Below are 8,554 nucleotides of genomic sequence, written 5' to 3'. Positions count from 1 at the left end.
ACTACTGTGGCGGTATAATATGTCCCAAAATCAGGTAGTGTAAGGTCTCCCACTTTGTTCTTTTTCAGTAATGCTTACCTTATTTGGGGCCTCTTGCCCTTCCATCTGAAGTTGTTGATTTCTTTCTCCATCTCATTAAAAAATGTCACTGGTATTTGGATCAGGATTGCGTAATATCTAGAGATCGCTTTAGCCAAAATAGACATTTTTACAATGCTGAGTCTTCCTATCCACGAGCGAGGTATGTTTTTCCACTTCTGTAAGTCTCTTTTGGTTTCTTGCAGTAGTGTCTTATAGTTTTCTTTGTATAGCTCTTTTGCATCTCTTGTTAGATTTATTCCTAAGTATTTTATCTTTTTGGGGGCTATTACTTCTTGTACTGACTTGGTGATTTCCTCTTCGAAGCTCTCTTTATTGGTGTAGGAGAATCCAAGTGATTCATGCATGTTTATCTTGTATCCTGATATGCTGCTAAACTCTTCTATTAGTTTCAATAGTTTTCTTGAGGATTCCTTAGGGTTCTCTGTGTATAAGATCAAGTCATCTGCAAACAGATACTTTGACCTCTTTGCCAATTTGGATGCCCTTTATTGCTTTATCTAGCCTAATAGCTCTGGCTAGGACCTCTAGTACAATGTTGAAAAAAAGTGATAGTAAAGGGCATCCTTGTCTGGTTCCTATTTTCAAGCGGAATGCTTTCAATTTCTCTCCGTTAAGGATGATGTTGGTAACTCTTGGCTTTGTATACTAAGCCATTTAATATGTTGAGGAATTTTCCTTCTATTCCTATTTTGCTGAGAGTTTTTATCATGAATCGGTGTTGGACTTTGTCAAATGCCTTTTCTGCATCATTTGATAAGATCATGGGATTCTTGTCTTTTATTTTATTTATGTGATGGATTAAATTGATTGCTTTTCTAGTGTTGAACCATCCCTGCATACCTGGTAAGAATCCCACTTGGTCATGGTGAATTATGTTTTTAATATGTTGTTGAATTCTATTGGCTAAAATTTTGTTGAGAAATTTTGCATATAGGATATTTACCTGTAATTTTCTTTTTTTGTGGAGGCTTTACCTGGATTTGGTGTCAGGGTTATGTTGGCTTCATAGAATGAGTTTGGGAGTATTCCATCCTTTTGTATGCTCTGAAATACCTTTAGTAGTAGTGGTGTTAAGGCTTCTCTGAAAGTTTGGTAGAATTCTTCAGTGAAGCCGTCAGGGCCAGGGCTTTTCTTTGTTGGGAGTTTTTTTTTTTTTTTTTTTTTTTAATACTTTTTCAATCTCTTCTTTTGTTTTTGGTTTATTTAGTTGTTCTGCCTGTGTTTGTGTTAGTTTAGGAATGTAATGTATTTACAGAAACTTGTCCATTTCCTCTAGGTTTTCAAATTTGTTAGGAGTACAACTTTTCATAGTACTCTGCTATGATTTTTTAAATTTCAGTTGGGTCTGTTGTGATATTGCCCATCTCATTTCTCATTTGGGTTATTTGCTTCCTCTCCTGTTTTTCTTTTGTCAGTCTGGCCAATGGTTTACTGATATTGTTAATCATTTCAAAGAACCAGCTTTTGGTGTTGTTAATTCTTTCAATTGTTTTTCTGTTTTCTATTTCATGTAATTCTGCTCTAATTTTTATTATTTTCTTTCTTCTGGTGCCTGAAGGTTTCTTTGGTTGGTCTCCATTTGTTCCAATTGTAGGAATAAATCTTCAATTTTGGCCCTTTCTTCTTTTTGTATGCCTGCTTTTATTGCTATAAATTGACCTCCGAGCACTACTTTCGTTGTGTCCCAAAGGTTCTGATAGTAAGTCTTTTCATCCTCATTGGATTCTATGAATTTCTTTATTCCATCCTTAATTTGTTCTATAATCCAATCGTTTTCAAGCAAGGTGTTGTTCAGTTTCCATGTGTTTGATTTCTGTTCCCTGATTTTTCTGTTATTGACTTCTAGTTTTATGTCTTCATGGTCAGAGAAGAGGCTTTGTAATATTTCAATATTTTAGATTCTGTTAAGGCTTGCTTTACAGCCTAATCCGTGGTCTATTCTAGAGAATGTTCCATGTGCATTGGAACAGAAAGTATACTTGGATGCTGTTGGCTGGAGTGTTCTGTACATTTCTATGAGGTCAAGTTGGTTAATTGTGCCATTTAACTCTCAATGTCTTTACTGAGCTTCTTTCTCGATGTTCTGTCCTTCACTGAAAGTGGTGTGCTGAAGTCTCTTACTATTACTGTGGAGCTGTCTGTTTTGCATTTCAATGCTGTTAGATTGTTTCAATGTTGTTTTATGTATCTTGAAGGCCTGCTGTTGGGTGTATAAATATTTAATATAGTAATGTCCCCTTGCTATAAAAAAAAAAATTTTTTTTTTTTTTTTTTGGTATATTGTCCCCTTAATCATTATACAGTGTCCTTCCTTGCCCTTTGTGGTAGATTTAAGTTTCAAGTCTGTTTTGTCAGAAATTAGTATAGCCACTCCTGCTCTTTTTTGATTGTTGTTTGCTTGTTATATTTTTTCCATCCTTTGAATTTTAGTTTGTGTGTGTCTTTAATTCTAAGGTGTGTCTCATGTAGGCAGCATATAGACGGATCATGTTTCTTTATGCCTTCTGCAACTCTCTGTCTCTCTATTGGTGCATTTAGTCCATTTACATTCAGAGTGATTATGGATAGGTATGAATTTAGTGCTGCCATTTTGATTCCTTTTTTGTGTGTGTTGTTGACAGTTTCATTTTTCCATTTTTTTTGTGCTGAGTAGTTTTTCTTTGTAAATTATGTGTTCCTCTTTTTCACTGTAGTTGATTTTGTTTTTGTCAAGTCTTTATGTTTTCTTGTTTTTTTATTTTGATGTGCAGGATTGTTAGTCTTTTTTGTGGTTACCTTAATATTTACCCATTTTTCCAAATTTAAACCTAACTCATATCTCCCTATATCGCCTTGACTTTCTCTCTGTATGGAAGAGCTATGCCTACTTTAATTAGTCCCTTTTTATTGATTTAATGTTGTCATTTTTACATAATCACATCACTGATTCCCTGTTTTGAGCATTTTTTATCTGAGTTTATTTTTGTGATTTCCCTATCTGGGTTGATATCTGGTTGCTCTGTCCTGTGTTCTAGTGTTGGCTTGGTACCTGATATTATTGATTTTCTAACCATGGAATTCCCTTCAGTATTCCTTGTAGTTTTTGTTTGGTTTTTGCAAATTCCCTAAGCTTCTGTTTATCTGGAAATGTTTTAATTTCGCCTTCATATTTGAGAGACACTTTTCCTGGATATATGATTCTCGCCTGGCAATTTTTCTCCTGCAATGTTTTATATATGTTATCCCATTGCCTTCTTGCCTTAATGGTTTTTGCCGTGTAGTCCAAGCTTATTCTTTTTGATTCTCCTTTGTAGGTGACTTTTCTCTTATCCCTGGCTGCTCTTAAAATTTTCTCTTTAACTTTGGTTTTGGAAAGTTTCATTATAATATGTCTTGGTGACTTTCTTTTGGGATCTACCTTGTATGGGGTTCGATGAGCATCTTGGAAAGATATCCTTTTGTCTTTCATGATGTCTAGGAAGTTTTCTGCCAACAAATCTTCAACAATTCTCTCTGTATTTTCTGTTATCCCTCCCTGTTATGGTATTCCAATCACTCACAAGTTATTCTTCTTGATAGAGTCCCACATGATTCTTAGGGTTATTTCATTTTTTTAAATTCTTTTATCTGATTTTTCTTCAACTATATTGTTGCCAAGTGTTTTATCTTCATTCTCACTAATTCTGCCTTCCATTTCCTCAATTCTGCTCCTCTGGCTTTCTATTGATTTGTCTAATTCTGCAATTTTATTGTTAATCTTCTGAATTTCTGTTTTCTGTCTCTCTATGGATTCTTGCAGCTTATTAAATTTTTCATTATGTTCTTGAATAATCATTTTAATTTCCACAACTGCTTTATCTGTGTGTTCCTTGGCTTGTTCTGCAGTTTGTCTGATCTCGTTCCTGATGTCTTAAAGAGTTCCATATATTAATCTTTTGTATTCTATAACAGGTAATTCCAGGAATACACCTTCATCAGGGAGAGTCCTTGATTGTTTTGGGAGTTTGTTGAAGCAATCATGGCCTATTTCTTTATGTGATTTGATATTGACTATTGTCTTTGAGACGTCTATAACTCTTTGTATTAATTTATTTTATGTTTTCTCACTGTCTCCTAGTTTCTTGCTTTGTTTTGTTTTGATATACCCATATAGGCTCCTAGAGTGAGCTAACTTGATTATTGGAGCCTTTGAAGCACTAATGTTCTGTTACCAGATGGCTAAAGCTGTTACCAGGTATATGAGCCTAGGAGTCCATTCACTATGCTTGTATGGATTCAGCTCAGGTGTCCTGATAGTCGGTCACCTAGTGTGTAGTGTAGACTTCACCTACTATCTTAGAGGAGCAGTGGTGATTGGTGTATGCACAGCTTTCTGGCAGCAGCAGGGGGTCACATTCTGAGGAAGGCAGGTGGCTGACAACTTTCCTCTGAGTCTCTGTGAGGAAGTCATGGCCCTGTTCTCTAGAGTGCTCTGGTGGGTGAGCTCTGCAGCCATACCATAGGCACCCAATGCTTTTACCTGTAAGGACTGGTAGGCACCACTTGTCCTTGGAGCCCTTTTGTGGGTGGCTAGGTGGCATGGTTGTAGTCTTCAGTCCTCAGGCCCCTGTTGTGGGTAGGTGAAGGCCTTGTTTAATAGGCAGAGCACCATCATACATCCAAAACCTCCCTCTGTACTGCACACCTGAAACAGTTAGTCAGGCCTCAAACAGATTTGCCCTTGCAATACAATAGCCAGATCCCATCTGGTGTAGTCTAGCCACCTGGACCCATGCAAAGGTGAAAGACACCATCTGTGGATCATTTGAGCCTGGACTGCAGCTGCTTCTGCCCTGAGTTTCCAGTTTAGGGGAGTTGGCAGAACATTTTTTTCCATGTTTGTTAATTTGTTTCTTCTCCAAGGCCAGGAGAACAGCTCAGGAAATGCAGTGGAACCTATCTCAGGCCCAGGGAAATCAACTGTTAATGAAGCCAGCTGGGGGAGAGGGAGGAGGGATCAGATAGACATGATAGAGTTCTTTCAAAGGAGGAGCTATTAGATCCGCATAGTAAATTAGACAAAATCACTTATCTTGTGCCAAGAGCGCTGTTTTATCTTAGGTTCCAGAGGTGTGTGTAGCCTGTGCACAGTGGCTGGGTCTCCACCAAGATTGCCGCAGGGGTTTAGGGCCGCGTCCCATCCTTGCCTTCTTTCACTGAACCTGCCCCATCCTAAACACCATGACCAGCCCTACAGCCACCTCACCAGGACTCAAGGGTGCTGGCACTTCGATCGTCTTCTTTCATCAAAGCTACCACTTCCTAAATGCCACTGCCTGCTCCACTGCAGACACACCCAGGGCCAGGGGTGCACCACTTTGCTTGTCTTCTTTTGCTGAAGTGGCCATGTCTCCAAAAACTACCATCAGCCCTGCTAGAATTGCATAAAGGAATTGGGCTGAGGCACTGCTGTGGGCTGGGCAACTCCTTGTTGCTTCTGCACCATCTCTCCCAACCCCATCACTAAGTCCAAGTTCTTAACTTTGCCTTTGATGCTCAGGGTTCTTAGCTTGTCATATATATAATTGATTCACTTGTTTTATTTATTTATTTATTTTTGATCTTTGTTGTAAGACGGATCACCAGAAGAGTCTAACTACTCCGCCATCTTGGCCTTGCCTCCAATTTTTTTTTATACCACCAATCTTTGATTTTATTTTTTTTTTTATCTCTTTGTATTGATTTTTTTTTTTTTTTTTTTTATTGAACAAGGAACAGTAATCTGGGTATCCCAAGCCAGAAACTCATCAATTTCCTTCAAAACTCCCATCTCAGATATACGTATGCTTTCTGCTTTGGTCTTTAATGCCATCAAAGGATTGGTAATAGATCTTATTTGAAGGTGAGTACAAAATACATCAAGACAACACGCCTAAAACCTGCAAAGACGATGTTGTCTAAACACCATGCAAAATTTCCATTCTGTAGCTATGGTTCTCCAGAACAAAAGCTCCAAGAGTCATGGACCACTTCAGGTTATACAAGAATATGTAGCACATGGTGCTTTGGGAATGAATGAGTTTTACCTTTCTTCATAGGAACTTCTGGATTCTCTTCATTGGAAAACACACTTCTTTCTTGGATGTAGAGCTCAATTTGAGTGATATACTTAATGTTGCCTATTGAGTTACTTTCCAGAGCCACTATTTCTGTATTTTTGTATTGGTTCCAGTATCCAATGTACTGTCTAATGGGAAATCAGCCTACATCAGTGGTCAATACATTATTTTTGCACTTTCTGTTAATTCTTGCCTCATGTTAATTGCGGTGAATGGTTTCTCTGATATGACAGAGATAAGACAGGAGAGCAGACATGAGTAGCTAAAAGAAATGGAAGGTGAAATGGAGAAGAAACCATATAGGGATAGACAGGCCTTCTGTCATATACTGATGACTTGTTAAAATATGCTTAACTGTGGGGAAAAAAAATTAAACCACTATAACTTGGTATAATATGCCTAACTATGGGAAAAAATTAAACCACTGTGAGCCTTAGCAATCTAATATGTAAAATAAGTATACTAGTAATTGTTGTGTAATCCCTGTTTAGTGCAAATGTTTAAGGTGCCAAAGAAGAATGTCCTGGTGATACAATTCCAAAAAATGAACACTGAAAATCTTGTGGAGCATACCTCCACTTTGACACACATGAGATTGCCATGAGTCAGAATCAACTCAATGGCAACCAGTACTTAGTTACTGGTAGTATATGTTTTGCAGAAGAGGTGAGAATTGCAAATAAGGCATGGAAAGTGCTTCCTTTTCGATGCTGTTAGGTGTCATTGAGTAAATGTTCAACTCTTATTGATCTCATGTGACAGATCAGAACTACCACATAGGGTTTTCTAGGCTGTAATCGTTACAGAAACATATTGCCAGATCTTTGTTCTGCAGAGTCACTTGGCGGGGTTGAACTTCTAACATTCCAGTTAACACCAGAGTGCTTAGCCATTGCACAACCAGGGCTCAGAACACTCATTATTCTAAGTTTTCAGAACTGTTCTTTGGATGTTCAGAGACTGATCAGTACTAAGAAACACTCTTATAGCACAGAAAGAAAAAAGATATAATTCCACCTGTTGTTGATTTTCATGACCCATAATACAAGGATCCCAGAGTCTGTAACTTCCAACATAGAACAGAGACAGGGAGGGAGAGTTAGAGATATCTGAATGATAAGAATTAGATCTGTTTCACAATGCATAAATAAACACGTACCTCAAATTTCTTCTTCTCTTCCTCCATAAAATTCCCACAGGAAAATGGCAGGAGGAAATCACTCCACAGTGACTGAGTTCATCCTCTCTGGGCTACAGACAAACCAGAGCTCTAGCTTCCCCTCTTTCTTTTTTTCTCAGGAACCTATGTGGTCACAGTGATGGGGGACCTAGGCATGATCACACTGATTGGGCTTAGTTCTCACCTGCACATCCCCATGTACTATTTCCTTAGCAGTTTGTCCTTCATTGATCTCTGCTATTCCACTGTCATACTCCTAAAATGCTGGTGAACTTTGTGACAGAGAAAAACATCATCTCCTATCGTGAATGCATGACTCAGCTCTATTCCTTTGTTTTTGATATTGCAGAGTGTCATATGTTGGCTGTGATGGCATTGATCACTATGTTGCCATCTGTAATATTTTGCTTTACAATGTCACCATGTCTTACCAAGTCTGCTCTTGGTTGGTAGTTGAGGTGTATATGATGGGCTTGATTGGTGCCACAGTTCACACAGGTTGCACGCTAAGAGTGATTTTCTGCAAGGCTAAAATTATCAACCATTACATCTGTGATCTTTTTCCACTACTGGAGCTCTCCTGCTCCAGTACATATACCAATGAACTGGTACTTTTTTGCTTCAGTGGGCTCAATATTCTTGGACCAGCCTTGGCCATCCTTGGCTTGTATATCTCCATCATTGCCAGCATCCTGCAAATCCACTCCACTGCTGGCAGGTCCAAAGCCTTCAGCATATGCTGCTCTCACATCTCGGCTGTTTCCATCTTCTATGGTTCTCTAGCATTCATGTATCTGCAGTCATCAAATGTCAGCTCTATGGACCAAGGCAAAGTGTCTTCTGTGTTTTACACCATTATTGTGCCAATGCTGAACCCCCAATCTACAGCCTGAAGAATAAGGATGTCAAAGTTGTCTTAAATAAAATCATTGAGAAGAGATTATTTTGCTTTAACAAAGATTTATAGTTTCTGGAGAAGATTCTGTAAGGAAGGAATCCAAAGTCAGTAATATATATACAAAAATAGTGAGATTATTGCCAACACTTGATTATTTGGAAGAAAGACCCCAAGGATAAGACTGGATTCCAAGTATCACTTGGAGGGCAGTGACATGAGTGGCAGTGTCAAGTTTAGGATTTTCCATAGGTCACCCACAGTAACCCACATTACCTCTAATCATTTTTTGAAAAATCC

At 38.3% G+C, this 8,554-nt stretch overlaps 1 pseudogene; it reads left to right on the top strand.

Annotated features, from left to right (window-relative positions):
• Nucleotides 1-6,413: 6,413 nt before the first annotated feature.
• Nucleotides 6,414-8,326, top strand: LOC135227716 (olfactory receptor 8G50-like; annotated as a pseudogene).
• The last annotated feature ends 228 nt before the right edge of the window (nucleotides 8,327-8,554 follow it).

The sequence above is a fragment of the Loxodonta africana genome, chromosome 15 (assembly GCF_030014295.1).
Source record: "Loxodonta africana isolate mLoxAfr1 chromosome 15, mLoxAfr1.hap2, whole genome shotgun sequence".
NCBI classification, from domain to species: domain Eukaryota; kingdom Metazoa; phylum Chordata; class Mammalia; order Proboscidea; family Elephantidae; genus Loxodonta; species Loxodonta africana.
Note: the sequence above shows the minus strand (reverse complement) of the source record. Positions and strands in the feature narration are given on the sequence as shown.